Consider the following 27953-nt stretch of genomic DNA (forward strand, 5'->3'; position numbering starts at 1 on the left):
GTGTGTGTGTGTGTGCGTGTTACAGAATGAACTCCAGGGATTTTGAACTTATCTATCCATAGCCGTCGGGGGGAATTCTCTCATTCACAAGCAGGTGTCAGGCTAGCCCTAAGAGGCCTGAGGAATTTTAGACATGTCTGGTGAGTCACCTGCTCCCAGGTGACCTAATGAGTAAAGCAGCTGGGTGGGGACTGCAGCAAACTGGGTCACCCCTTCCTGTCTGAAGGAGGCAACCCCTCCTCAGCCCCAGCCCAGAGCTGCGAGTGGAACAAGGGTCCGGGGGGGACAGAACTTTCCATTTTTTTCCCCCAACAGAACCTAGAAATCAAGATGAAATCTGTTTTAGACATTAGCAACTTTTGTTTTTAAAGATTTTTTTATTTTGAAAGGCAGAGAGAGACAGAGACAGAGACAGAGAGAGAGGTTCCCTCTGCTGGTTTACTCCCCAAATGGCTGCAATGGTGGGGCTGGGCCAGGCCAAAGCCAGGAGCCAGGGGCTTCGTCTGAGTCTCCCACACGTGTGCAGTGGCCCAAGAACGTGAGCCACCTTCTGCTGCTTTCCCAGGCACATTAGCAAGGAGATGGATTGGAAGTGGAACAGCTGGGACTTGAACCGGCACCCATAGAGGATGTTGGCATTGCAGGTGGTGGCTTTACCCATTATGCCATAATGCTGGCCGGCCCCGTGACTTTTGTTTTTAATAAGCTGAATAGAACACAGCTAGAGTCCATGGGTCCCCATTTTTGCAACATCTGATCTGAATGAAAATTAGCAGGGTGGGCTCTCAAATGCTATGAATTGAAGGAGTGTTGGAAAAATGTCCTCATTCCTCTGTCCTCCCTAGTGTAGCCCATATTTCCATTATGTAAAAAGTTTTTGGTAGAGACAAAGAGAGAGCGAGCAAGAGCAAGCGAGCCCCATCTGAGGATTCACTCCCTAAATGCCTGCAATAGGCAGGATGCTAAAGTCAGGAGCTGGGAACTCCAGCTGCATCTCCAACACGGGTGGCAGGAACCTTAGCACTTGAGCCATCACCTGCTGTCTCCCAGGGTCTGTCAAGCAGGAAGTTGGAATCAGGAGCCAGAGACAGGGGTCAGGCCTGGGCACTTGGATGCAGGCATCTTAATTGGTGTCTTAGCCATCAGGCCAAGTGTGCATGTTTTGGGAGGATGAATAATTCCGTAGAAAACGTTTGCTTAGAAAGCAGTTAGACGATGACAAATCTCTTGAAGCCCTGAACAGCCCTATTCTCTGCATCTTTATGTTTTTTCCTTTACTAGGGACCATGGCTGGTAACAGGTGAGAGGACAGATCGCTACAGCCTTTTGAGGGGACACAGAATGTTTGTTTTTTTTTTTTTTTTTTGTTTTTTTTTTTTACAGGCAGAGTTAGGCAGTGAGAGAGAGAGAAAGGTCTTCCTTTCAGCCGGTGCACCGCGCTGATCCAAAGCCAGGAGCCAGGTGCCTCTCCTGGTCTCCCATGCAGGTGCAGGGCCCAAGCACCTGGGCCATCCTCCACTGCACTCCTGGGCCACAGCAGAGAGCTGGCCTGGAAGAGGGGCAACCGGGACAGAATCCGGCGCCCCGACCGGGACTAGAACCTGGTGTGCCGGTGCTGCAAGGCAGAGGATTAGCCTATTGAGCCACGGCGCCGGCCCAGAATGTTCTTTAAAGTGTCGGTTGTAAGCCGATGGCTCCCAAGCAGCAGGTCTTCACCATTCAGGGAGTCGCAGAGTGGAGAAATGCCAGAGCCCAGCAGCGCTGGCGCCTCTTGATCAAGCCGCAGAGGTTGAGCCGGGTTTATAGGAATGCCCCTTATTCTACAGAGCTGGCGTGTTCCAGCAAATGTGAGCACAAAGCAAACTGCCCAAGTGAATCCTACTACCAGCTTCTCTGTATCTAAGGGTCTGGACAATTCAGGGTTGAAGGGCGTGCTTGGGAAGGAATTGGGCACTGCAATGCTTAGTCTGCAGGCATCCTGGTACTTCCCCACAGGGAGGCAGGAGGGCACGGCCTTGAAATCCCCAGGCTCAGAAAGAAGATACTTGGATTTAAACCCAGCTCCTTAATTTATAGGTTGTGTGCCCTTGGACAAAGGGCTTAGCCTTGCTAAACCTCCTCACTCACCTGCAAAGTAGCAATGGTTGTCTTGCCCATACCCAAGGATCACTGCAATATTTAAGTGCGATACTATGGGGGAACCATGTTCAAGGCCCATTGCTTTGTACTTGCCTGTAATCCACAAAAAGCCAGTTTTGCCATAATTTTCCTTGGAAATATTTCTGGACTCCAAAACCGTATCAGTCATGTGTCACCTCCCTGTTTTCTGGGACAACAGAAATTTCCCCATGCCTGGAGTCACCCCAGAATGATGAAGTAACGCCTTTTCCCCTTGTTCCTTGGGTACCAGCTATGGTATGCTGTGTCACCACATGATGGCATTAAAGGCTTCTCTTTCATACCTGACCTTGGGGATTTTGAAAAAGCTGAAATTTCAGATATTTTTTTAAAATATTTTTTCATACACACACACACACACACACACACACAACCCTGGATGCACAAAGTTGTGTGTTGGAGTTTGGGTTCCAAGGCAAGCAGACTCTAAGATAGAGATGGCTTTGAGGGGTACTTTGGGACTAATCCTTGTGAGAGTCCAGGAAGCAGAACTGGACCAAATAGATGCTGGGTAGTGATGCATTTGCCACAGTGGCTTCAGACCCTCCAGGTAGGCTCTGGAGCTGGAATGATACTAAAGAGCTGTTCTCAACTGGGGCAAGGGGGCAAGTCATTCACAGCCCTGTATGAACCTGGCATTGGATGCAGGCCTCCCGGGGAAGGGGAACCCTTTGAACTGAGGACAGTCGTGACTGTGAGAGTAGGGAGTGGTGTCAAAGAAAAGCCCAAGCTGTAGAGCAGTCGAAGATCTTATTCAAGACGATTGCAGTCAGGGGAAGAGACCTCAGTGTGAAACCAGGAATTCTGAATACTGTGTAAGTTGATCTGTTCTTAGAAAGATCCCACTTCTCACCCAGCAGCCACAGTTCAGCCTACTCCTTTGCAGGAATCCATGGTCCTGCTCCACAATTCATCTGGTCCTGGAGGAGCCAGTTCAGAGAATTCAAAGGAGACGCGGTCGGGGCCACTGCCTCTCAGCCTTCAGGTCTCTAGGGGTGGCCTGAGTCCCTGCTGTCCCCCAAAGAAGCAATGTTGTCACTGATTAACCATGTTGGATGTGGGGAGAGAGAAATTTCAAGTTTCCACTTCATCTCTCCCATCAAGCCAACTCTTATGCCACAAACCAAGGAATACATGTGAGTGCTCAGGATGGCCAAGTGTATCCATTGAGGTTATGTGTACACTGGGGGCCCAGGGAACTGACCATGAAGTTTGGCCATGAAGTTGGCCGTGAGCCAGACTTAGTTTATTATCAGATTTTCACAAGCTCACGATCCACTGAACACCATGTTGATACTTCAGGTCTCAGATGTGAATAACTTGGAGCCTCTGTCCAACATCCCTTGAAATATTTGGATTTCTCCCTTTGTCCCGGGTAGAATTTTTTGAGTGAATGACCACATGTCTCCTTGGGAAGGGACGGAGACAATCATGGCCACATACGTTTGCCATGGTGTTACAGGATCGTCCTCTTGGGGACTCATCCTCTCCCTCGGCCAAGGTGTTCAGAGTGTGAAAGTGGGTCAGGTCTGGAAGCTGAGCAAGGGACCTTGACTTTGTACTGGAACAAGGCCATTGGCCTTCTGATCCTTGATTCCTTGGTTTGTAGATCGAGCAATAGCCTCCTTGTCCGTCCGTCTCTTCCTGCCCCTAGATCTGCCTTATTCACCATCTCCGCAGCTCTAGATGGGCCACCCCTGGAGTGATCAATCATTCTGGTTGGCTGGGGACCATCCATGTTTTAACACTGAACATCTCACATCCCAGGAAATCCCTTAGTCAACCTAGACTCCCCTCAGCCCCACTAGGATACACTACTGCCTTGCCATTCATTGCAATTGTCGCATCTGTATTGCTTCTGTTGGTTAAGTACTACCTGGTTTTCATTATTTCAGGATTTGCTCATTCCCAAGGAGCCCTGTTTGGTTACTGCATCTCCTGCCCTCAGCTTTAATCCTTAAATGAGGGCCAGCACTGAGCTTTTCAGACAGGCCAGCATCCTTAACAACAGAGCATTTCTTATCACTTTGCTAAATACAGTTTCCTCTCTGCAGGAGGGTTTTCAGCTCTTAAAAATATAACTGTTCCAGCGTGCTTGCCTCTTAAGGTTTTGTTTCCTTCTTCCAAATCTATCCATGGTGATCTGGCTCTGTCGTGTGGTATTGGCTATTGCTTTCTCCAAGTTTCCAAGGTTCATTCTGCCATTATATGAGTTCTTGCCAGGATATTACAACCTGTATGACGCTAGTGTGCTAAGATAATGGTAAGTGCCGCCTTACCCAACTTGCTGATCTGATCGCCTTGACTTAGCACTCTCAGGACTCACCCCACTTTCTCTTGCCTTTGCTGGCACATAGCAATGGCATCCTGCAACCAGCCCATTTGGTGGACACTTCCATTGCTGCCTGGGAATTCCTTGTCCAGGTTTTGTTGGAACTTCACCATAGTAGCTCCTGTTCTAGTGCCAGGAGGGAGGTGGCGAAAGATCTTGAGAAAGGTGAGCTGTGAGGCGGAGGCCTCTGAGTCATCTTGTGGGTTGGAGGGATGGTCTTTAACACGGAGGTGTGAGCTGCTCCTGCAGGCCCAGAGACTTGCAGATCAGCCAGAAGGGGTTGACATACGTAGAGCTCCGCACCCCATCTCACTGTCCTCTGCTTGCTCGGTAGAGTCTGATTTTCGTAACAGTGCTGCCCTAGTTGGGGATTTAACCTTCCTGGGAGCTGGGCTGCTCTCAGGGTTAAGCTCTGGGCCTTATGCTTAGCTCTGTATCCTCTCCTGGCTGCATGAGTTTTGTTCTATTTTTACATTTTATTGACACATTTACTCCTACATATTTATGATTCAAGAAGTGTCTTACATGCTAGCCAGAGGTCCCCTAGCTTTTATATGGAGGCTTTAATTGCTGATGAAACACCTGGAGCCTTTTTGTTTTCTTTTCCAAAGTGAGTATTTTCTTCTACAGTCACCGTCCTGTTCTGTTGTGTTGACACCACTTTGTCCACGTACTTTTCAACACCATCCATTTCCTCTACTTAGTGTACCATCCCAACTCACCCCTGGGAACAGCCTTTAACAACTGCCATGGTGCTGCTGTGTGAGGGGCTGTGTTGTCCCAGCTGCCACCAGTCTTGGGGTTCTCAGAGAGTCCGTTTCCTGAGACCATTTTTCAGATTCTTCCTGGCACCATTTGTCACAGGCTGGGTTGCTGGGACTCTGAGATGGGAACTTGTTGAGGGAAGGCTCTCAGGATTAACCACTTCAGAAACAAAGAGAAGGAAGCAGGACTGGATGGAAGTTGGCCCTAGATGATCCCATGGGGACCTCTGGGGCTGGGATCGCTGTACCTTGGGGAGAGGGAGAGCAAGCATGTGTACCCCAGCATTGATTAGAATCACCAGTCACCAAATGCAAAGTGCCCCTAGGAAGAGGACTTTGGGAGTAGGATGGTCAACACTCCCAGCTCTCTGAGCATGAGGGCCTTGGTCCCAGAGGGAAAAGCTGGATAGTCCTATATATAGCATCATATTTACCACATGCACTAAAGATGAGGGAAGGCAATACTGAGAAATCTGACATAACTGGAAGAGGCCTTTCCTTTCATTTGCTTGAACCAATGCCTATTTGGCTACTGCAGACTTCAAAGTGAAAAAGCCACACTCAGCTCTGGTCTGGTGGGAAAGACTAGCCACAGAATGGTTACTGGGGTATGGGTGTGCCGACTCTCCCCTCGCATTCTATGCAGAAGGAAGTTGAGTCTCAGGGACGCAGTGTGACCCGACACAGTGTGCAAAATGAGTTCATGGCCGGTGTGAACTGTGACCCTAGCCTCCCAATTCTCAGCCTAGGACCTTCCCTCCTGCCCTGCATTATCTCTGCTAATTGCTTGGAAATTGTTCAAGGTCAATCATGTTTGTACATGCAAGCAGAAGAAAAAACATGTAAGGCCAGGATGTATATAGAGGATTGTAACTGAGGAAAACCCAATTAATGGCCTAGATGTTCTGTTGGGGGCTCATCATTGATTTGGTCTGGCTTCCCCATCAGAGCTGTTTGAGATTATTTTCTAGCATTTTACTCAAAGCTGATTAACCCTACTGGACTGGTGGGTTAGAGGACTGACTTTGAAAACTTTTTGCATTTTGAATCATTGAGGAGGGGGGAGTACGCGTGTTGGAATCCACCTCTCATGAGAAAAATCGGTCAGAAGTGTGTCTGCCTCTCCCTTTGCTGGTTGCACCTTGACCGAGAGCAGGCGTTTTCCTGGTAACCTTGGCTGCTGTCTGGGACAGGTGAGATCATGGAACGGTGGGGGTGTGAGAGTTGGGCACTGTGGGCACTGACAGCGTCAGAGAATGTTCTGGATTGAGGTAGCAGGGTCAGAAAAACACCCCCCGGCAAACGCTCTTTCATGCGGGTGCTTGCAGCGTCTCAGAACAGTCTGGGTGGTCGGAGGGAGCCCTGCAGAGCAAGGGTTGATGTGGTAACAGGGGCAGCTGGGCTGCTGCCGAGGGCTATCTCGGGGTGAATCATCTCTAGGGCTGGAATCATCAGCTAACGCCAGTTCACTACCTAGTCGCTCTGTCCTTGTCTGAATTTTGCGAGCTCAGGCAGAGTCTGCGCTGCTTTCTTGCCATGTCTGAGCTTCCCGGCAAACAGCATGTCCACTTCGGAAAGGGTTTGAAGAAGCTGGGATTGGAAAATCTTCACTTCTCACCCGAGATAGTCCATTTCTTCCCATACTTCATCAACAGGTGCGAAACCCCTCACACTGTTGTCCCTTTCTTCGAACTGTGGATTTCTTCGGCCCTCTCCTCCCTTCATTCCTCATCCCCTACCCTTCTACATCTCATCAGTATTTTAATTGAGTGCTAAGAATCTACCATCAACGCTTCCGCATTCCGGGCTTTATTTTTTATTTACTTTTTCCCTAGGCCCCTAAATTTGTATATTGCATATTTCACTATAAATTTACACATATTCATTACATATCAACATTATATATTGTTTTATATTATATAGTGTAAATATATAATATAAATAGTATACTCAATATATATATATATTTATACATATAGTATATATAAAACATGTTTATAAATATAACACATATCATTTGTCTGGGGCCCAGTGTCAGCACTCAGCAGAATTCGTCTATTAAGTCTCCTCTATTACTTCCTCCTCTTTAAAGATGCACTAAACTGCTCCACCGTAAGGTGTTCTCCCCTCTGTACCATCACTGCGCCTACCACACGGTTTCAGTTATTTCTCTGGTTTTCAATTTTCCCTCCTGAGCTGCACACCTTCTGTTTAGACTTTATCATATTAATCAGAATATCCTAAGTACCTAGTCTAGTCGCTGATGCTCTAAGGACACTCAATGTGTGTTAAAAGAATGAACTTTGAACAATGGCAACGTGTGCTGACTTAATAAAGAAGGGAAAACTGAACGAGCGTAGTCTGGGGCACAGAGTAGCTCAGTCCCTGCCAACCATGGCAGGGCTTACAAGTGAACAAACCGAGGCCCACTTTCGCTGTTTGTCTAAATAATCAGTTACAAAACCGGCAGACTAACAAGCTGCTAAACTGTTCTCTCCTGCCTTGACACATGCACTTTCACAGCACAAAGTGGAAAGACACGTGAAGAGTTACATATTTTGTGTGACTTGAAGAAGGCAAGACATCAAAGACGTTCAAGCCTAATTAATAGTGCAAATGTTTAAGTATTCTGTTGGTACGCTAACGATGTTGTGATAAATAATGCAGACTTGTACATAACTCATCAATTATGTATCTAGTCCATACCATTTTTTCCCTTTCATTTTAGCAAAAGCACTAGTTCCTCACAGCCAACTTCCCTCCCGCTCCCCCCCATTTATGTTCTGTTGACAGTAATGCTGGATTACATAACCTTTCTTGGATCACTGAAGCTTTTAGATCTTTTCTATGAAGGAATTGATTTGAACTTGGAGAAGCACAAACAAATAAGCTCCAATGTACAAGAATATTAAATGTGGCAATGTATTGTAGTTAGTGGTTTATAGTGACAGTAGGAATGAACGAAGCCATCACTGTGAGGATGGTTGAATGACTTTTGGTGAAGCCGCAGCCTATTCGACAGCAGCCACTTGAAGGGATAAACAGGAGCCAGGGCAGTTGCCTTGGAGACAGTTCCATGAGAAACACTTCATTGTGTAGGGGCGGGCATTGTGGCACAGCTGGTTAAGCCTCTGCTTGGATACCTGTGTCCTGTGTAGGAGTACCAATTTGTGTCTCTGTTGCTCTGCTTCTGATCCAGCTTCCTGCTGGTGCATCCTGGGAGGCACCAGATGATAGCTCAAGTGCTTGGGCCTCTGCCACCATCTGGGAGAACCAGATGGAGTTCCAGGCTCTTGGTTCTGGCCTAGTCCAACCCTGGCTATTGTGGTTATATGGGAGTAAACCAGTGGATGGAAGAGCTCTGTCACTTTGCCTTTCAAGTACATTAAAATAGACAGTAAAAAGAAGTGTGGATAAGCCATCTTGTTTCTAAAAAATATATGACAAAAATCTATGCTTGCATTTTTTACATATGTATATATGGTTTATTTAGAAATAGAAAAATGGAGGGAAAGCCATTGTTAACTTGTGAGTGCAGGGTAGGGGTGGTGATTACACAGATGTAAAAGACATGGATGTCAGCAAATAAAAATAAAAGCTAGTGAGAAATAACACTCCACACTTGATTTGACTTCAATTGTTCAATATTGTATGTTTTTATAGAATGCAGATAGGAGAGGGAAGTTTTACATCTGTATTTACTGACATGCAGGTATGTTGATAGCTGTATAATTCTCCAGAGAAATTGTTCTATTTTATTCACAGTGAACAAATGGACTAAACACCCTGTCGAAATGTGTAAAGGTTTTTGAATGAGGAGAAAGTTAAAGGAAGACAGGTTAACAGGTCGTTAACATTATTTACACCTGGGGACTGGAATAAAAGACGGACTAACAGATGCATCTCTGTTTTGTTTTAAATGTTGTGAAAAGCAATGTAAATTTTAATACATTGCTTTTACAATTAGAGAAATAACAATCAGGACATTTCTGAAAAATAGAAGTTGTGGGTTCATCCTGCGAGGCCCACACTGCCATGATGGTGGGGCGACTGCGTTCTTTGACAAGAAGCACCAGAGACAGTTTCAGTGAGCGTGTCCATTTATTAGCAGTTAGGCACAAGCTTGTATAGGGCAGGCAGAGGGGGTGTAGCTAATTCAGGGCAACACTAATTCTATAGGATAAAGGAGACACTGGCACTGCTATGCTTCTCCAATCAGCTTGAAGGTCATGTAGCCCACATAGCCTTCCAGGTGGTCTTATGGGTCTGGGCCACACCTGGGAGCTGTTTATCTAGCTAACAGTTACAAGGTTCCTCAACAGGAAGTGGGGGTGGGGGAAATGTGCCTGGGGCCCCTGAGCCTTGCCAGAAGTCAGGTCATAAGTGGGTCTCAGGGTGCTGAGTCCTCAACCAGAGTTTTCCCTACAGGGCATGGTGTGCCACACCCTCTTGACCTCCTGCATAGGCTAGGCAGACAGTTTTCCAGCCAGGCACAGGATCACCCACAAGAAGCCCATTGAAGACTTGGGCTTCTGTCCCCATATTGACACCTATTATCTCTGCTTCCTGGACAAGTGCTTTACCCTTTCCAATCATCAGTTTTCTCTTCTGTAAAATGCGGATAGTTTCATCAGGCTTATAAAATAAGTAGGAAGCTAGAAGGATTCTTCCAAGGAAACACATAGCGCAGTACCTAGTAAATAGGAAGTGCCTCCCGAAGTGTTTGCTATTATTATTATTATTGCTATATCATTCTTGCTGCTCCTCCTCCTCTTCCTCCTTCTCCCCTTTTTGCCATGATGGCAAAAGTCGTTGGATATGCTAACAGCAGGATAGCAGCAAGACAGCACACTGAAGCATGAACAGTTAGAGGCCTTTTGAAAGGCATCTATGACCACATTGACGAGTGGAAGGAAGTTGTTAAAAGCACAAAGGTTTGTACAACTAAATGCAAAAAGCAACTGCTCTAGTCTGCTTTCTGTTGCTATAACAAAATACCTAAGGATGGGTACTTTTAAAGAAAAGAGGTTTATTTAACTCACAGTTTTAGAGGCCTAGGAGCGTGGTACTGGCATCTGCTTGGCTTCTGGTGAGGTCCAAACTGCTGTTCCATACCGGGAGGAAAGACAGGAAGGCAGCAGGTGCATGCAAAGAGGAGGCAGATGTGGTGGAAACAGGAGGGAAGGGAACTGACCTGCTTTGCAACGCTCCACTTTCCCCGCGAGTGACGCTCCTCAGGGGGACTGTAGGAGTTCCTGCGTGAGGGCAGGGCTGCCGTGATCTCATTGCCTCCTAAAGGCCCCAGCACTTCTCAGCACTGCCACATGAGTTCTCTGAGGCTCCACCATAGCAGCAATCCATAACAATCAAAAGTAAAAGGAAATAAGTGAACCTATTTGTCACCATTTCTCCAAAACTCGGTAACTTGACTATATGTTCCTAATGAGCCATACTCAAAGAATAAACTACAAAGATTTTTTGTTATTTTAGTGGTCACGTTGATGGTAGTAGCATTTAATTGATATTTGGAGACTTTTCTCTAATATAGGACATATAAAATGAATAATGTGATAATGTGACAGCTGAAATTTGTGGCATGGCTGGAAAGAGGTTAAGAGTTTTAAAATCAATAAACTTAAGTGAAAATGCTGTAATCCTAAATTTGAATTGAAAGTAAATTCAGAGTATACTTACATTTTTTTTTTTAAAGTACATGTTTCTTAGCTCTGTGTTGGGGAAAAAAAAACTGGAAATAAGGATCAACCCAGCAACTGGAAACTCCCTTTTCACTAAAATTGTGATCTCTAAATACCAGTTCCCATTAGAAGGAGCAAGAACTCCTTGGCAGAGGGCTAATTCCACCTGTGAGTCTGCAAATGTGCAAGGTGGACTATCTAATCATGAGAAAGCAGAGGAGCTATCAAATTCTATTAGATTCATGTCATAAAGAACTCAAGAATCAACTAGAACAAGTCTCACTAACCAAAGCTGGGATATTTAAGTATCAATAAGTATAGTAACCTCACTATATTTGAACATACCAAAACAATTTTAAAGCAATGAGTTCGTAGTTGTATCAGCAATAAAAACAACCCTGGAAGTGCAAGAGAACCACCTTGATATTTTGAAAACTTGTAAACACAAAGGGAGAGAATGAAGTAGAACTTCTATCAATTTCCAGTGCTTCCCATATCTCAGTGAAACCATCTTGTAGAGGCAGGGAAGCCTCTCTTTATAGAAGCATTCCTGCTATGCAATGAGGAAGCTTGCAGGAGCTGATAGAGCCCCTGCAGACAGAGATGGTAGGCAACATTTCCAAAGGAGAGAAAAACCAACCAATTGTCTCCTGATAGAAATACCAATAGCACTTGTGAAGCAGTGTGGAAAACAAACCGAATGGCTAACTACCGATTTACATGAAATACTGAAGACAAGGGGACATGTTCAAAAATGACCCAGAGATACAACCAGAAAAGAATCCAGAATGCAGAAAATGCCCTATGACAAAAAGAGATAGTATTTTCCATAAAATTTGCAGGAACAAAGAGAGTTGGAGGGAACTAGTGCAGACTGAAGAGATTTGTCCATCAATTGCAGTGTTTGGCCCTTATTTAAATCCATACTTTTTAACTGCAAAGAAAAATGCATATGACAAGCAGAAAATGTGAATGAAGACTAGATATCTGATGATATAAATAAATCACATGAATTTTTAATGATAATTTTGTAACTTTTTAAAAGTAGCCTTATCTTTGATAGATGTATATTGAGAAATAAAATTACAAGAAATGAGCATTTATTTCAAAGTAATCAAGGAGGAGAGTAAGTTAATACACACTAGAGGCCAAGAAGGATGCGGGAGAGGAAGGCAGAAGAAGGTTTGACACTGAGCACCTACCTCAGTTACTTGGGAGCAATAAGTTCTAGTGTTCTACAGCATAGCAGGGCGACTATTATCCAAAACAACTTCACAATAATTTTATACGAAGCTAAAATAGAGACATCCAAAGGCTCCCAAACACTGAGAAATGATAAGGAGATGAAAATGCTAATTATGCTGATTTGATCAGACCACATTGTAGGCATGCATTGAAATGTCATGCTACACTCCACAAACATGCACTAGTGTTGCATGTATATTAAAAAGGAAAAATTTAAAAACAATCAAGAGAGCGACTGGTGGGGGAAAAGAAGTGAAGTAGGGTTGGCCACATACCAATAACTATTGAGGCTTGTTGGCAGGTGCATTAGGTTCATTACGTTATTCTGTTTTTGGATATAATGTTAAACATTTATTAAAAAAAGTATATACACAAACCTTGTGAATATTTATATAGGTTTGTGTGTAAAGACACATGTATATTTATCTTTATTTTTATATTATTTCCCAAAGTGGAAATAATCCAAATATCTCTCAGCAATGGAACAGAGATGGGCATCTGCCTCCCATGTTGGGGAGCCTGGATTTGAGTCCTGGATCCACTCCCGATTCAGCTTCCTGTTAACTTGTACCTTGGGCAGCAGCAGATGACAGTTCAAGTATTTGGGTCCCTGATAACCTAGGTTGAGATCCTCACTCCCGGCTTTAGCCTGGCCCAACCCTGGCCATTGTTGGCACTGGACAAATAAACCAGTAGATGGGAGAACTCTCTCTCTCCCCCTGTCTTCCAAATAAAAAAGACAATAGAATAAACCATTTATGGTATATACAATAGAATGCAACACGACAATGAAAGGGAAACAAATATAGCTACAAGAAGTCATATTCATGAATCCTGCAAACATACTTTAAGAAGCTCAGCACGTAGTTTCCATAGCAGTTACATCATTTTACATTCCCACCAACAGTGTACAAGGCTTCAATTTCTGCACATCCTCATCAACATTTGTTATTTTTTTTTAACAGCAGCTATGCTAAGGGTGCGATGTGATATCCCATTGTAGCTCTGATTTGCATTTCTCTTCTTTAATGATTAGTGATGTTGAGCATCTTTCCATGTGCCTCTTGGCCACTTGTATATTTTCTTTGGAAAAATGTCTATTCAAGTCCTTTGACCTTTTAAGAGTAGGTTGTATTGTTGAATTGTAAGGATTCTCTGTTTATGAGGGGTCTTCAAAAAGCTCATGGAAAATGCTTATTATGAAAAACTGATACATAGATTTTAGATTTTTTGGCACCAAATAAAATCAAACTCACTTGTCATAACATATCTGAACAGGATCATGTTTGAGGCACTAAGAAGGATAGGACATCAGCTTACAAAGAGCTCCTGTGGAAGCAACATTCATTCTGCTATAATTAAAGCAAGAATGAACATCCAAGTCATGGTGATATTTGAGAGAAGAGTGATGAAATCGCTGATGCTTTATGAGAAAGTTAGGGGAGCAATGCCCCCAAAGAAACCAGCAGTTCACAAATGAGACTCATTTTAAGATGGTACAGGTGAGGTTGAAGATGAAGCCCACGGCATCCGAGCGTCCACAGCAATATGAGAACGTGCATCCTGCCCATGAAGAAGGCAAGCGCTCAACAGCAGGAACAACAGCCACTGCCACTGACGTTTCAGCTGGTTCAGCTCACACAATTCCGACTGAAAAACTACGGTGGAGCTCAGCTTCTGCTGCCTGGGTGCCCAGGTCAGCTGCAGAAAGAACAGAGCTTTCCCTGAATATTTAAGCAAGTGGAATCAAGATCCTGAAGTATTGAGGAATTGAACTGGGAGATGAGACATAGCCTTACCAGTATGGCCCTGAAGAGAGACACAGTCAAAGCAATGACCACCAAGGAAGTGGTCCGAAAAGCAGACCGTGGGAACAGGTTTTTTTTTTTTTTTTTTTTTTTTTTTTTTGGCATAGTAGAGATACCTTGCTTGGTGACTTTTTGGAGGAAGGGGCAGAAGGAACAATGACATGTGCTTATTTAAAGGGTTTAAGAAACGTCTCCAAGCCTTAGCAGAAAGAACATCCAGGGAAGCATTAGCAGAGTCCTTCACCATGACAACACTCCAGCTCACTCCCCTCTCCAAGCAAGGGCAATTTTGTGAGAATGCCAATGGGAAATCCATAAGCATGTTGATTTGGCTCCTTCTAATCTTAAATAATCTTTGCAAGACATCATTTGTCTTTCGGTTATTAATGTCAAAAAGACGGCCCTGACATGGTGGTTAAATTCCCAGGACTCTCACTTTCTTAGGGAGAGACGGAATGGTTGGTTATCGTTGCCTCCTCAAGTTTCTTAAACTTCGTGGAGCTTAAGGAGAGAAAAAAACGTGTGCATTTCAAATTTTTTATGTTTTAATTCCATTTTCCAAGAGTACTTTGAAATTCCCCGATATTCTGGGCAACAATTCCCTATCATGCGAATATTTTCTCCTGTTCTGTGGGTTGCCCTTGTTCTCTGCTGCCAGTGTCTTTTGATGCACAAAAGTTTTTTTAATTTTCATGAAGCTCAGTTTGCCTAATTTTTTTTTCTTGCTGCCTGGGCCTTTGGTGTCATATTAATGAAAAAAATCACTGCCAAATACAATGTGGTGAAGCTTTTCTCCTCCATTTTCTTTTAGGAGTTTTGTGCTTTCAGAAGTTAACCCAGAATAGGAGGGATCAGCATGGGGTTTCCTTTGGGGAGGACGACAAAGGTACCGATTGCCAAGGAGCACAGGGGGCTTCGTGGGTGGCCCTGGGACTCTATTTTTTGTGCATCCAGGAAGAGTGTTCCCCTTGTGCACAAGCACTTTTCAGTATGCAGGTTGTACTTAGAGGAAAAAAAAATAAAGCTTTTCAAAAACTCAAGACAAAAAGCAGGCTTGGAGCAAGGGCCTGCGGAAATGTCCTTCAGCTGTATCTCACGTTACCTGAAGAGCCGCGACATGGTGCAGTGGTAACAGTTCAATCTGGGGAATAACAGGGATTGGGAGAGTGAACTGGAATCAGCAACCTATGCAACAGAAGAAATGCCTGTTCAAACCAGAGCTGAAGGGATGGTCCAAAGTCAGAGGTTGGCCGGAAGGAAAGGCCAGGCCACCCACAGGTTGTGTAGCACCTTCTGAGCGAATTCTCTAAGGAGGTGGTGCAATGGGATGCAGGTGCCGGGCAGTGGTGGGGCGATGCACAGCATTGGAGTAGAGCTGGACCTGGAGGCTGCAAGCCAAGGAAACCAGTAGGGTGCACCTAACCCAAGTCAGTGTTTGCCCAAGGCGGAGCTGGGGAAACTGAGATTTGCTGGCATAACTGAGAAAGAAGAGAGAGCTTAAAACTAGGTGAAAAACCAATGAGCAGGAGATATGGCCTGCATTGGGTGGGGGTAAAGAGTGGAGCTGATCTGGAGGGACTGTGGCCAATGGCGCTCAAGTCTACAGCATGCTGGGGAAGTGGGAGTGCCACATCTGGCTTTGTTAAGATACAGGGTCAGAGGGGCAAGTCTCTAGGACTTTAACGTGGATGAGATTTGCTGTAGTGGGGCATTTGTCCAGCGGTCAAGTGTTACAGGCAGAGAACCGCCAACATACTTGCAGGCTCCAATTCAGAGTCAGAGAGACCTGGGTTTTGCATCCCTGCTTTTTGGACTTAATAGCTAGGTGAGTCTGGGCAAATCATTTAATCTTCTCTTGACTTGCTTCCTCCTCTGCTCAAAGAGCACCATAAACATTCACAGGGTGGCTGAGAGGGGCAAATGAAAGGATGGGTGTGCGAAGGAGCTGCCCTAGACTAAAACCACAAATGGCAGCAGCGGCCTGGAAGACCAGCTGCTGTGAGCATCAGCAGGTGCGCGGTGTGATTTCCACCTTGGCTGTTCTGCAGTTTGTCAATTTTCCCTGTTCCTGGGCATGCTTGGTTTACATGAGGTTGCTGGAGGAGGCCCAGCCTAGTGAGCCGCACTCTCTTTTGTTAGGGTTCTGTTAAAGATTTAACAGATCCTCTGGGACTGGTCCCCAGTGAACTCCCTCAGGGAAGGCTCTTGGTTTGGGGACAGTCCCTGCCTTACAGCTTGGGAGAGAGGGTGCGATGTCTGCAGCCAGCATTCTTTTTAGTCTTTATGAGGACCCTCCAGAGCCGCAGCTAGGCGAGAGCAAAGTGACCCCTCCGAACCTCCGTGAAGAATGCACAGCTCGTGTTGTGAGACTAACTGGCGGGACGAGGCCCAGGCAAATAGTCCTGAATTTTGCTTGCCATGTCCTGTCTGCCCAAAGGCCTCCCTTCATTCGATTCTCTGAACTCCCCCTTCCTCAGCACCAGCCACAGACCGTTCTGGCTGAACCCCTTAAAACAAGGCAGAAGCTCAGGTTCAGATACGTCTCCTTTCACCTGCCGCCAATCTTGCTGGCTTTTTGTTTGCAACACTTGATCATTCAGATCATTTGACAGGTAACACCGCCAGGAAATTGAGAATAAAACAGAGTGAAACACACAGTTGCACATAACTACAGTTACCATGATTTAAAAATTAGATTGTTACTTTTTGCTATTGTTATATCCATGATCACATGATGAAGCTAAATAACAATCGAAATAGGAGACTTCTCATGTGTTTCTTCATCCTCCGCTCATTGCAGACGATGCTGGGTTGGCCTGTTCAGGTCTCTTATCTTCCTTTACTTCCTTTACCTGCTAGGCCAGTGTCTGGGCTCCTGTGATGATTTATAAGAAAATGGAGAAGAGAGGGAGACAGTGAGACACACATGGGAGGGAGAGCTGCAGGATGTTCTCCAATAGGGTTAATAGGACAGGCAAAGCTGAAGTATTGTGAGAAGAGAAAGCTCACCATGTCTGATAAATTCTAGTTACTCCGGCATTGCCTTTATTTGTGTGAACTGTGCTTCGTGCGGCTGTGCTGGACTTCATGAATAATACAGGTGCCATGAGCAGAGTCACGTTTCTCAGAAAGGTGGCGAGGGAACTTTAAAGATGCAGAAGGACTGGGTTTGGGATTGGGGCGAGTCACGAACAGAAACAGCTCTAGGGCCTGTCCCGGGCCCCATGGGCTCTCACGTTCCATTGTCCTCCCGCCTGTGGACAGCTCCCTCGCCTCCCTTCTGGACAGCGTCTCTTCCCACACAAGCTCCGCTTACTTCTGGCTCCCGTACCCTTCCTTCTCTAGTGCTGAATCAGTGCTTGCCACTTCCCAAAAGGAGTCTGATTAATTCAGCTCATCTTCCTGACTTAGCCCACACAATAAGCAGCTGCCCAGATCACAGACTGACTGCCTTGCATCTCGTGCACATTCATAAACTAATCAGATGTGCTTGTGGTTTGGTTAGCAGTTTGGGTGTCCCCTGAAGGCTTGGTCCCCGAAGTCTCAGATTAAAGGTTAATGAATTAAGGGTGGAGAGTTGAACCAATTATGGTATCTGGGAGCTGGACCCTGTAGGAAGACTTTAGGTCTTTGGGAACATGCCCTAAGAAGGTAATTCTCCCAAGAGGTTAGTTACATACGCCAACTCAACTCGTGCCTGTGTCGACTTGTGTCTACCATTCTGTCTTGACTTCCTGGCTCACCATGTGATCCTACCTCCACTCGTATCTTGCCGTTCACTGCCCACATCGGATCCTACTCTAATGGGGCTTCCCAGTCTTGGATTGTGAACTTCTAAAATTGTAAGCAGAAATAAACCTTCTCCTTTCTAGCAAGCCCTGCTAGGGTATTTACCGTAGTATTGAAAAGCTAACTAATTTAGTTTGAAGGTGGCAGGCTCAGCTGGAGCAAAACGTGGCCTCTGTGGCCCTTCCTTGGGCAGGGCTATTGGTGGCACCTTTTCGTTTTGTGGGATTGTTAGGTGTTGGCAAAATGCTGGCCCTGGAGTAGTGGAAAGTACAAACCTAGAGTCTGATCCTGGCTGTCTCGTCTTGTGGCCTGGATAAGTGATTTCACTTCTCTGTGCCTCAACTTCATCTCCACAATACCTCCCTCCCAACCATTGCAGAGTTGTTGGGAAGACCGAATACAGTTACATGGGCAAGGGCTGGGCAAATTCCTAGGTGCTTCACAAACGTTGTGAAGCTAACGCGTTATTTTTAATACCAGAAGGCATATTTTTCATTGCCTTTTTAAAAATCAGAAAGTCTGAAAAGGTAGGTGCTGTCATTGAGGTCAACCTTTGATACTATAGTTTCTGTCTCCCCCCATGATGACGTCACATCTTGTAGAGCAGACAAAAATGGTTATCGGTTTACTCCTGCTGCATCCAATAGTTCAACAGCTTGACAGCATCCCCCTCTTTTCTTGCAGTTTTTGTGGTCCAGAAGCCTGGCCTCACTTGGGTTTCTTGGCTGAGTTTCACACAGCTGACATACAGACGCCAGCCAGAGCTGCATTTCATCTGAGGACCGGGGCGGGGCGGGGAGGGTCAGTCCTCTTCCCATCTTACCAGTCGTTGGCAGAATTCAGTTCCTTGCAGTTGCACGACTGAGGCTTTTTGTATTTGGAAAGTACCCAGAGTTCCCTCCCATGGGGCCCTCTCCACAACACGAAAATTGGCTTCTTGAGGTGATTAAGTAAGGGTATCTTCTGCTTCCAGCCTCTCTGATCTCTTCCATCTCTCACCTCTAAACCTTCATTTGAAGGACTCAACAGGCCCATCAGGAGACTCTCCCCTTTGATGAACTCAAAGTCAACTCATTAGGAATGGCTTGGAAATCACTTTTCCTTTGCTGTCTACCATACCTGATCACCAGAGTAAAATCCCATCTCAGCCGGCGCCGTGGCTCAATAGGCTAATCCTCCACCTTGCGGCGCCGGCACACCGGGTTCTAGTCCCGGTCGGGGCGCCGGATTCTGTCCCGGTTGCCCCTCTTCCAGGCCAGCTCTCTGCTATGGCCAGGGAGTGCAGTGGAGGATGGCCCAGGTGCTTGGGCCCTGCACCCCATGGGAGACCAGGAAAAGCACCTGGCTCCTGGCTCCTGCCAGGATCAGCGCGGTGCGCCGGCTGCAGCGGCGGCCATTGGAGGGTGAACCAACGGCAAAGGAAGACCTTTCTCTCTCTGTCTCTCTCTCTCACTGTCCACTCTGCCTGTCAAAAAAAAAAAAAAAAAAAAAAAAAATCCCATCTCACCCGCAAGTCCAGCTACATCCCGGGGGATGGCCTTCTACAGAGTACATGTGCCAGGGACAGGAATTCTGGGGGCCCCTCCTAGGCTCCCGCCTACCACAGTTATCTAAAAACTGTAGCTTCTCTGTGTGTCCTGTTCCAACTGAAAACTGCCCAAAGTGACTTTTTCAGGTAGTCCTAGTAGTATTCTTTTTGTAGCTTTCTCTCTGTTTCCTGCAGGCCATGGGATGGCAAATAAACTTCACCTTGCTCAGCAGATCGGCTAGGAGAGATGGCTGCTGTTGTCCTTTGCCATCTAATTTGGAGGATTGTTAAGACTGCATTTGTGTGGGTGGGTGGGTGGGTGTGTGTGTGTTGGGTGGGGGTGGGAGGGTCCCAGGAGCATTAAACGCTGATACCCCAAGGTGCTGACTATAATGGATTACATTCAATTGCGCATGTCTGCTGTGGGTGCTGGGGAGGTAGTGTGGGTATTGTCAAGGCTCTCTCCCTGGTCCCTAGGCCTCCGGCTTCAGTGCATCACTATTCCAAATCAACCTCCCTCCTTGACCCCAAGCCCTTCCCTGTGGTTGAGTGCAGAGCGTACAGGAGAGAAGTCCTTCTGAAATCTCTGAGCTGAGAACTGTCTCCCTGCACTCGCTTGGTAGCCCCACTCTGCTCTGTCTGTGTTAAAATGAGCCAAACAAGAAACACACTGCCAGAACCAGCGCTGGAGGCACTCTGGGGGTTCCGGAGCCAAAGTGACTGTCCATAAGCAGGCTGGCTTTGCCCTGCGAGGAGATTCTTAATCCACTATTGCGAATAACGAGAATGTCTTGACAATTGCAGTCAACTCAGCAGAAATCCTCTCTTCCTATTCTTTAGCCTAAATCTGATGATGGCGGTTTTCATCAGTGACAATCAGACTTCTTCACGCTGATTTCTTCTGGAAATGCTCTGGGGTACTTACTGTTTGTCTACGTGTTCCACTGTACTGGGAGTTTCTTACGGGAAAGGGACCACTTCTTATTCTCCATCGAATTCCTCCTGCCTGGCATACAGCTTGATTGCTGGTAGCCTGTCAGTAAATTCTTAGTGGAATGAGCAAATTAATGCATTTACTAAACTTCTTCCATGTACTTAGGACAAAACCACCTTGTTTGCTCCTTAATAAAATCCTAGTGTTACCTCTCTCCTCCCTTTGTCTCTAGAAACAGGCAGTCTACCTCCTGAGGAGGATAGTACCTCTAGAAACTGCCTCTGCCCCTGTCCCAAAGGACTCCCAGGGAGGGCTCAGTCAGTTCCATCTTCGTCCTTGCTCTGAAGGCATAAGGGCCAGTTCGGAAGCACGGTGCTTGCCTGCAGGCACTACCCTCCACAGGAGGAAGGCTGGTCTGTTTTAGACATGTTAGGTGTCTGCTGTGTTAGAGAAGTACTCCGACGCCCAGTCCTTGACTTAGTCTGAGACTCGGGAAACTTCCTCAGCTGGAGAAAGGCTTTTCTAGAACAGATTCCACACTCAAACCCAAATGCCTTCCAGGACCAGGCAGAGAACAAGTGAGAGAAGGAGTGGGGGGGATCCTGACAAACGCCAAAGTCCGTTCCCTACCCAGAAGCGTTTAAATGCAGTTGTCTGTGTCCTTTCAAACGCTGGCCAGCCAAATCCACTGCTGCTGTGGGCCACCTTTGTCGGCCAGGCCAACAACTCGCATACCCTGCCCAAGTGGGCGCCTTGCCGGTTGCAGGTGCTGTGCTCCTTCATTGCTATCTTGGATAGGTGGGGGAGGAGGGAGTCAGACAAACCCTGGATCCCTTCCAGCCGTGCTGCACCCACTGGGTGACTTTGGACAACAGGTTCTTTCCATCTCCAAGTCCCAGTGTCTTCCTCTGTACAGTGGAGATGTATCCATGTCATAGACGCAGTGTGTGAGGATTAGGTGAGACTCTGTCCAAGTCATTTGCTACTGTTCCTGGCCAACATTTAGAAATGGAGGTAAACCCACAGGCCCTGTGTACCCATCAATCCCCCATTAAAGAGCAGGCCACAGGCAGCCAGCTGGATCCAACCCGAACCTCAAATCAGCTCCGACGCTTGTCTGGCTCCCATTCCTGTGTCCCTGGATCTCATTTAACCCAACTCCCAGCATCCTGTCCTCCCCTTCCTGGGGCCTGTGCTTACTCCTGGGCTCTACTACAGATTCAGCTTCTTTGACTCTGGGGGACCCTTCTGGGGAGAAGGTTTACATCTGTCCTCCAGATCTCTCTAGAGGCGCCTGAACCATTCCCTTTAGAACGGATCCAGAACCATTGAACCACTGGACTGTTTCAAGTCTAGGGCCTTGGGTAGGGGGTGGACAAGGGTGGTGTCCTGGCTACAGTGCATAGTGCTGGGGGAAAGGATTGTGAAATCAAGAACCAAGTAAAGATCTGGATCAGAAGGGATCTGCTCAGAGGACTCTCCGTGGGATCCCATCAGTTGATATCCTATGGCTTCAAGTCTTTACAGGCACACTGTTATGGGTCCTGTGTTCTGTCACAACTAAACACTATGTAGTCGACTCATTCCAGTTTAAATGCTTTGTTCTCCGGAAGCTTTCCTTGATCAGCAATTATAAATTAACCCCTCCCCATTATACTCAGGAAAATCCTCTATATGGCTTTCTCGTTGTACTTATTTGTATGTATATCCTTGAACAATGGTTTACTCAGTGCTTTTCTTCCCTTATCTTCATCAACAGATATATGAAAACTCCAGAAGATGAAACCCAACTTCTTGCTCTTTCATGACACTTGCAGATGGTATGGACACTCCACCCCATGAGGTCGCATATTCTGCCACCCCCACTGCATTGCCTCATTATATGGTCCAAGACAGTCCACCCATGTCCTCATTCCTGCCAGTGGAAGAGACGGGAGTGGAAGGGAAGGGCTACACCCTTTCCCTGTCAGGGCTTGAGGTAAAAGGTTCTCATGTCACGTGGCACTCAAGTCACTCTGGTCCAAATGTGGTCATATGACCACACGCAGCCACAAGGTGGGAAATGCCATCTTTATTTGGGCATCTACTGACCCTGCTAAAAACCAGAGGTCCCATTGCTATAGCAGAAGGAAAACTGGATGTTGAGGGACAAGGCATGTGCCTCCACCTGCCACCCTCTTTGACTTTAAGAAATATGAGTACAGGGACCAAATTTCTTTCTGTCAAGACCTTATACTCAAGTCAGAGCTAGTGTTTGGGTTAGGTGATGGATTGTGGTGGCTTGGATTAGATGATAGAGTGGAAATTTGGAGAAAATGGACAGGCTTGGGATACAAGTGGGAAGTAGGAACTATAGGGCTAAATGATACGTACAAGCAGATGCACCTTTGAGGGGAGAGAGTAAAAGCATTGCACCCAGACAAATGGGGGCTTTCCTGTTGTATTATTATTTACCTTTCCAAACATCTATTCTTTCACCATCCATCTAAACTGTGAGCTACTCATGTTAGACATCAAGTTAGTGTATAAATAGGTTTTAAATCTTGTTTCTACCATTCAACTAGCTGTCAGTATTTAGGCTTCAGTTCTGTTACCTCTAAGTTGGGAATTGAAATACTACTACATCATGAGATGGAATGTGAGCCACATAAATGCTGAGTACAGTGCCTGACATAAATTGAGAACTCAAATAAATTGGGCTCCGTCTGCTCTCCCACCCCCACCCCACCTTCCGAACCTGCTGCAAGGAGTCTCAGCCACTATGTGGTAGGGGAGAGGTATGCGAATTGGGTCCTCTGAGAAAAAACACGCAGCCTTTTCTAAGGAACAGATGTCTGCGGGATTTCTACCCGGCCTCAGGTTCACAGAGGCACTTCCTCCACAGGTTCCTCTTTCCCAGGAAGTAGCCTCCTCTTCCTGGACTGGAGACGCTGAGCTCTGTGCCGATGATCACAGCTCATTTTTCAGAGGCCTGGCAACCACGCCCAGTTCAAATGTCACCACTTTTCTGAAGCCTTCCCTGTCGCTCTTCCTCCCACTCACCCCTGCCCAGGAAGGCCTGGAACAATGAGTTGCTTCCTCTGTCCTCTTGCTGCTCTCCGCCCTCATTTCTGGTCGAGCTTGTTATACTAGTGCTGAAGCACAAGCTGTGGGGCTTCCTGTCCCCCGCGTTCTCTGGGGACTTGGGCAATGAAAAGAAGGTTGTCCACACAAGACTCATCAGACTGTGCTTGAGCAGTCTTGCAGGCACACATGGCCATGCTTTCTGCTGAGAGTTGGAGGACAGCGTGCTGACTGCAAATGATGGGGTCAGATGCCACAGAGAAGGACATGCAGTGTGGCTCCCCATCACGGACAAGATGTCTTGCTCAGTGGTGCGGAAATGGCACAGGCAGCAGATACTAATCCAGGGGCTGGGGACTGCCCTGCTTCTGACGTTGCACTTTTCTTGCCTGGGATGGAAGCTAGCTGGGCGGTGAACACTCCACTTTCTCTACATGCTCCCTTTAGGTTGGGACCTCTCATCTTCAGTGCCACCGTTCCCACCAACCTCTCCCCCAAAGACTCGTTGCTAGTCTCAGAGGAGAGGAGCGAAGCTTTACCCTGTCCTGCCTCCTAATGACTAAACTTCTCATTTCCTCAAGGACGGGCTTTGGACAAGATACTCAAAACCTTTCCCTCTAATTCTTCTGCATCATGCCTTCATTGAAGAATTATCTGAATGGGAAGGGGTCAAAGTAATAAGGAGACTGAGTAGCTGCTTGGGGGAGGAATTGGTTAAAATTGCAAAGAGCTCTCTCAACCCACTGTCGGTGATTCTTCCTTTCCACCTCTCTCCCTCCTTGGGCAGAGAGCTCCTTGCAAGCACAAGCCACACATCTTGGTTTTGACCTTCCAGGTCTCATTAGTGCACATTTTTGGAAAGTGTCCACTAAATGGATGGGCCACTCATCACCCATTCTACTGATGGAATAATCTTTCTACTATGCAAATATGATTGTATTTTGCCTAATACCCTTAAATCACCCTGTATTGTTTTCCAGATAGAAGGAAAATTCTCTAACTTGGCACTGATCTGGTCCCTACCCATCTCTTAATCCCATTGCTTGTCTCTCCCTCACCATTTCTTGTAAAAATCTAGCAGTACGCTAGGCAGTTCATCTCAGCCACACCCTCTGGTTTTGTACATGATGTCCCTTCTGTGTGGATGCCCTTCTATGCTGCCTGGCACCTATAAGACTTTTTGGGTTCATCCCAGCATCACCTTGTGGGCAGCCCTGACTTGTCTCTTTAATTCCACAATATTTTATGCCAAGTCTATCGGAGCACAGGGGTTAGCACACGGTAACAGTTACCATAAGAATATATGGATTAGATATTGACAAGAATGTTAAGCCTACAAATCATTATACAAACTATAATGAGTTAAGGAATGGAATGTCTTTTCTTTTCCCTAGCACTCATTTAGGATATTCGGTTATAACCTTCTGAAGAAAATATGGCTTCCACCCTTCCCAGGGGCAAAGGAATAGATGAGATGACCTTGAAAATCACCCATCTTCAAGGTTTTTTCAGCTCAATGTATGCTCTTGATAAACAGATCAAATCTGAATTCCGAGACATGGTTTTTATCCCAGCAGTGGCCTCTAGGAGCTGAGTGATCTTGGGCCTTCATCTCGGTGAGGAAGGTAGTGGGACCTCTGTAACGGACCATCATGAAAACTCAATGAACTCATGCAGGAAAAGCAGTGAGATGAGTGCCTGGAACATGGTGAGCATACAGTTTAAGTTCTTGTACATCTCCATCTAGTGGTCTTGGCCCAAGAGAGAAGGCAAAACAAAGAGAAACAAAAAACAAAGCAAAGACAGAAGCAAGGAATCAAGAGGCAGCAGGGAAGGCAGGATGGAGAGGGAGCTGTGACAACGTGAGCTGCAGCTCTGCCCAGAGACAGCAAGCGAAGTGGACACAGGGAGGCGAAAAGGAGCGTGGGGGGAGCCGGCATTGCTCTTTATAAATAAGGGCGACTCCCGTGAACAGGCCCAGTCTGTGGGTGTGTCTAGGTGCACCCAGATATTTTCCAGAGTTAGAGAAAGCAGAGAACAAGCCGCCCTCCAGCCTGGGCCGCTCCCTCCTACCCAAAGGCCACTTCCAGGCTTCAGCCCACCTATGTGTTTCAGGCACATGACTGAGACCAAGTGTCAGCTGTGAGTAAAGAAATGACACTTGGGGTGAGGGGTGAACTTGAACCCCAAAATGGTTAACGTTGTGTTTTGCAAAGAGCTCTAGCTTTGAAGTCCAAGATGCTGGGATTACCAGCCGTGTGACACGAGCTATTTCATGAACTCTTCTGGCCTTCAATTTTCACATCTGTAAAATGGAAATAAATTACCAACTTCAAAGGATTTTAGAGTACCACTTGAGGAAAAATTGAAAAGTGCTTAGTGCAAAGAAGGCAATCTAAACTGCATTTTCCTCCGTTTTGCCCAATTTCTTGGTTCTCTTTAACTCTTAGCTCTTAAAACCTAGTATTTTATGGAATTCGCTTGTTTCTCTTGTTTATCTTCTGCTTCTCCACACAGGAAAAAAAACATCACGGAAGAAAAGCCTGGGGTCTTGCTTGCCACTGTAAACTCAGCAGTATTTAATGATATCGAATACATGAACAAGTTCCTTCTACCCATTTAATCTCTCCCACTAGAATGTAAACTCCATGACAATATGATTGCATCAGTTATCTCTTGCTGCATAACAAATCACCCCAAAAGTTAGTGGTTTCAAGCAACAACCATCAAGGTATCTGTAGGTGGAGAGCTGAGGGGCCGCTCAGTCGGGCCCTTCTGGCTCCGGGTCTCCCGTGAGGTGGCACCTCAGGTGTCCTATGTTCTCCAGCCCCCTGAAGGCCGGGCAGATCCTGCAGGAGCCGCCTCTGACAGTTGCTGCCAGGGGTCCTTTCCAGGGCTGTGTTGCTTGTGTTCCTCAGATACTAACTGGCTTCCCTTAGAGTGAACATTCCAAAGGCGTGACCAAAGACAGGGCGGGAGGCCTTGGAGCATCTAGTCTCATGCCACGTGGCAACTGAATTGCATATATCAATGCCTATGCGATTCACAGGAGTAAATCATATGACTTCCTCCACATCCTATTGGTCACCCAGGCCAATTCCAATTCAGGGTGAAAGAAGAAACCATGAAAGGGTATGACTACCAGAAGGGGAAAATTACTGCACCAATCTGGAGGGAACAGCATACGCGAAGGTCCAAAGAGAGAGACGAACCAAAGGAAGGTGGAAAAGAGAGATGTGCATCACCAGAGTCCTGCTTACTTCCCTGTTGTGTCAATCAGACTTCCATGACTAATATAACGCATGAAGTAATTATTATCATCATTAAACAACGTGGCAGTGACATGTTGCTGCATTTTAGTTTCTCTCTATGGTTTCTGTTCAATATTTGTGGAGTGCCTACCAGGGGTCAGGCTCCTGCTGAGTGCTAGAGACACAAAGACCCACGACATACATGGCCTTTGTTCCTAAGCTGTTGAGGATAGGAGAGGGTGGAGCGAAGGTGGCTGCAGACACAGACTATTGTGATACAAATTAGAACAATGTAAGGCCCCTTGAGAAAGCCATGTGGCAAGGGTTCAGAGGGCAAAGGCAGGTGCTATCGCAGCCATTTTGGAGGAAGAAACAACTGTCCCATTTGGGCCTAGGGAAATGGATCCATTGCCCACAAAGATACAGTTCTTTACCCAAACCACCTCAGAGCCTTCTCTCAATAGCCCTTTGCACACCCTTAGGAACCACTGTGAGGTGGATCCTGCCCAACCTGGAAAGTCCGGGAGAAATGACCTGGGGTGAGGCGATGGTGGGGACACCCCGTGGGGGTCTGGGTGCCCACCCAACCTGTGGGTCTCCTTCAGCAGCGTCAGGAACAAGGCCTTGCCTGAACCCCTGGCTGTGAAATGTGGGATGAAGAACAGCAGGCAGCAGCATTCCCCGAGCCCTGCTCCACACAGTCGGGGCTAAAACTCTTGCCCAGTATTTTTTCTCCTCTGTGAGGTTGCCCACACATCTTTATCCCTAAGGCAATGGAGCGTGTCTCTCAGTGAGCCAAGTGGAGGAGCGAGTGGGCTGCAGCCTTTGAAAGGAAGTTCAGAAAAGCCAGAGGCAGTAGCAGATTTGCCCTAACACTGGGTGAGGAGGGAGGCCGTGCCTCTGAGCACCGCGGGCAGGGCAGATGGCTGAGAAGTCAGTCACAGGAGGGGGCCTGAGAAGGGACAGGAGGATGGACTCAGCCCTGCAGGGTCACTAGACCCCAGACCACTGAGTCCCCATCTAGTACTTTCCACTGTGTGGTAGACCAGCCCTAGTCTTTCTCTTGAGATAGCGCCTGGAGGACAGTGGGCCCTCTGCCTACCTTTCCTGCCTACCCTGTCCAGGGCAGCTGCTGCCCGGGCTCCGAGGCTCTCCCCGGCTCCCAAGCTACACCACCATCCAACATCATCAGTTGATGCCCCATGACCTCTGCACTGAGGGCCATTAGCACCACACCACTCGTTAACAATGAAGCCACCGAGTCAGTGACAAACGCCCTCTCCCATCAGCAGCATGTGTGGACCTAGTCCGAACACCCGCAGAGCTTTCGCATGTGAGCAGGAACCACATCCAGTCCCTGCTGTC

At 46.8% G+C, this 27953-nt stretch overlaps 1 long non-coding RNA gene across 4 annotated transcripts in view; it reads left to right on the forward strand.

Annotated features, from left to right (window-relative positions):
* LOC127490763 (uncharacterized) overlaps positions 1-26679 on the forward strand; it is a 48241-nt gene extending 21562 nt beyond the window's left edge. For 2 of the 4 annotated variants that reach the window (XR_011389329.2, XR_016236610.1), the window contains 3 exons: positions 22034-22094; positions 24912-25045; positions 25855-26679. This is a non-coding gene — a long non-coding RNA (uncharacterized LOC127490763). The remainder of the gene's footprint in view (positions 1-22033; positions 22095-24911; positions 25046-25854) is intronic. The other 2 variants (XR_016236611.1, XR_016236612.1) reach the window with 2 other exon arrangements.
* The last annotated feature ends 1274 nt before the right edge of the window (positions 26680-27953 follow it).

The sequence above is a fragment of the Oryctolagus cuniculus genome, chromosome 6, assembly GCF_051225735.1.
Source record: "Oryctolagus cuniculus isolate XC-2025 breed Fujian yellow rabbit chromosome 6, ASM5122573v1, whole genome shotgun sequence".
Taxonomy (NCBI): Eukaryota; Metazoa; Chordata; class Mammalia; order Lagomorpha; family Leporidae; genus Oryctolagus; species Oryctolagus cuniculus.